This window comes from Physeter macrocephalus, chromosome 14, assembly GCF_002837175.3.
Source record: "Physeter macrocephalus isolate SW-GA chromosome 14, ASM283717v5, whole genome shotgun sequence".
Lineage (NCBI taxonomy): Eukaryota > Metazoa > Chordata > Mammalia > Artiodactyla > Physeteridae > Physeter > Physeter macrocephalus.
In genome coordinates, this window is record NC_041227.1 from 104,492,245 (window position 1) to 104,495,440 (window position 3,196).

The window sequence follows — 3,196 nt, forward strand, 5'->3', positions numbered from 1 at the left end:
GCTTCTCTTCTGACGTCATCTCCTTCCCCGGGCTCACTTCACTTGGACCACACGGGCCTCTTGGCTATTGCTGGGGTATGACGAGTATGGTTCTGCCTCAAGGCCTTTACAGTTACTGTTCTCTCTCCCTGGAAGGCTCTGACCCCAGGCCACCACAGAGCTCCTTCCCTCACTTCATTCAGCCCCTGCTCATCTTGGCAGAGAGGCCTTCCCCGATGACTCTGAACAAGACAGAAACCCCACCAACCCCTTCCTCCTTACTTTGATATATTCATTGCCTTTATCACCACTTGACATATAAATTTAATAGCTGTTTTCTGTTTCCTCCAACTAGATGCTAGCTCCATGGGGCAAGGAATTTGTTTAGTTCACAGCTATATCCCCACTTCCTAGTTCAGTGGCTGGCACATAATAGCTGCTCATTAAATATGTGTTGACTGCAGAAATGAATTCGTCCACACCAGCTACCCCTCCCTGTGATTAGGAGGCAAAAGACCCAAGGTTAACCTCAGCCCTGATTCCAGACATAGATTCACGGCCCTGGGCTTTGTCTGTCACCAGTAACCTACTAGAGAGGCTTTTATCTAGAACAGGAGCAATAACACCTTGGTCTTCTCAGTCTCAAACATATTGATTATGTAAGGCTCGAAGATTCTAAGACAATATGGCCTCTCTCACGTCTGGGCTGGTCAATTAGATTTCAATTTTTTCCCCTTTTTTCCATCCTAAGAACAGGGACAAACGTGTGAAATAATCCACCCCGGATTTTCTTCTGCTGTATCATGTCATCAGTCTCTGTCATTCATTGCCCCAATGATACACTCAAAGAAATGAACATTTCGGATAATGCCAACTGGCTTACCTTCTCCGGCTTCAAATTTCATTCCTCTCCTTGGCTTTGACCTTATTCTTTCATTCAACAAATATGTGGCCGTATAGACAACTATATAAAAGACAATTACCATTAATGTGTGAAACACTAAATACAGAGCTTGACAAGGTGCAAGGAGGCCTAGAGGAAGATTACTGGGCGGGGGCTGGTGGGCTGGGGAACGGGGTGATATAAAAGGTGGATCGGGATGGGGGCCGAAGTGGCTCATCGGTTGGGAAGTCAATGCAATAGTGCAGGCAAGCCATGGGCAGGGCAGGGGTGGGAGGTGGAGCTGCTGCTGCGGGATGGACCGGACGGAAAAGAGATCACAGGAGTCACGGGAGGGGAGGCAGAGGTGCGGGTCCAGCGAGGCTTCCAGGTTTGGGGCCTGGATGACTGGACACCCAGGAAGATGGTTTGGCAGCCCTTCTGCCTTTCTCTCCCACACCTTCAGGCTCCATTTAATGGTCCTCAGCTTATGCACAGACCCAACCTATAAGCCTCATCACATACCCATTCTGTACCTCAGTTTCCTCATCCATAAATGGGGACAATGATAGTCCTTTCCACGTCAGTTGGTAGTGAGGAATAAACAGTAAATCCACGTAAAGGATTTGGAAGTATCTGGGACATAATGAGCACTCAGGGAATGTTAGCGACAGTCACACCGTCGCTGGTTTCCCAACCTCCTACCCTGAACCACTGTGCTCTTTTCTATCTCAAGGACCCATCACTATGTTCTTGGACCTTCTTCTCTAGACCGATGCACAGTCTAGCATCTTTTTCCAGCTTCATTTTTCTGGCATTTTCAAGACGCCCAAATTTCTGTCCTGGAGAAACTTTTTGCCACAACTTTCACTCATTCTCAAAGTAAGTTGAATTAAAGTCAAGGATCCCTCGCTCAGCCCCACCGCATTCCATTCATTCTGCAGCCACGGCCACTCTCCTTCTCCCTTGGGCAGAACGAAACAATATAATCAGGACAGAAACTTCATACCCCGGACAGGCGGGCAGGCGGGTGCCGCCAACCACCGGACGGCTCCGGTTGAAACCTGCCTCTTTGTTTTTCTGCTGTCTAAATGCTCACAGATGTCTGTCTGCTTTCCTCTGTTATGTGCCTTCCAAAAGAGGGGGAAGATGAGATACTTGTAAATATTTTAATCTCTCCTTTTTCTTTCTCTCTTCGTATCAAAAGAAGCAGGGGGTGGTGAGGGGACGTTTTTCTCCTTCCGGGTGGAGTTGAAGTTGGCAAAACCTGAAAACAACTTCATTTCCTATCCTTGGGGGATAGGAGTGGTGAATTCGCTGACCGAGGAATTAGAGTGAGCTCTTAACCCCTTCCTCCTGCTCCATAGACTCTGAGAAGCATTAGAAGAAACGCAAACTAGGGAATCACCAGCGTGGACACAGACTGAAGTAAGGACCGGGCAGGGTCCAGCATGGGCAGGTGGTTTCTGAATTGCTGCAGGAACTTTAGATAAGGGAATTGCCCCCAGGAGGAAAGGGTAGAATGACCACTGGTGGCCTAAGATGAGACTGGCAGAAGGACAAGGACGGACTATAAGCATATATGCAACATGAAGCTGCTTCACAGCATCTTTCAGAAAGAACCAGAAGGCTTAAAATAGGCAGGGATATTGTCACAGGTGTCAGAACCTTTAAAGTTTATATCTGAGCAGGAAAATATTTATTCTAGAAGATGTGGTATATGGGACAAAGTCACTCCAGATTTAAAGACTCGCATCAGGACTCCTGTGGGAGTGTAAATTCATGCAAAATCTTCTTGTTTTTCATGCAAAATCTTTGAAAAGCAAATTGGCTAAATGATTCAAGAGCCATAAAAATATTCAACATCTTTGACTCAGAAATCCCATTTCTGATGTTGGATCCTAAGGAAATTGCTCCAAATACAGAAAAAAAAAAGATGTTTGCTATGGTGTTATTTATAATAGCAAAAACAGAACAGCAGGAACGGAAGCATCCCGTCTGCCCTTTTATAGGGGAGGAGCGAGAGAAATCTTCTGGAGGAACCATCTGGCAGCATGCCTCTTATGAAAAGCACATGATAACATGGAAGCATTTTATAACAAGGTTGGAAATGACAGTTACATAGAAAATTGTGCAGACTAGACTTTCGACCATCATCACAAAATGATGGGGACTGTGGATTTAAAAAAAAAACAACTAGTGGAATAAAATAGACAAAAATGTATTTATGCTTGTGATTTGGTTATGGGATCATGACTAGATTTTTTCTTTTTTTTTTTTTTGTCTGTTTTTTTCCCCAAGAGTTGTTTTTTTTTTTTTTTTTTTTTTTTTTTTTTT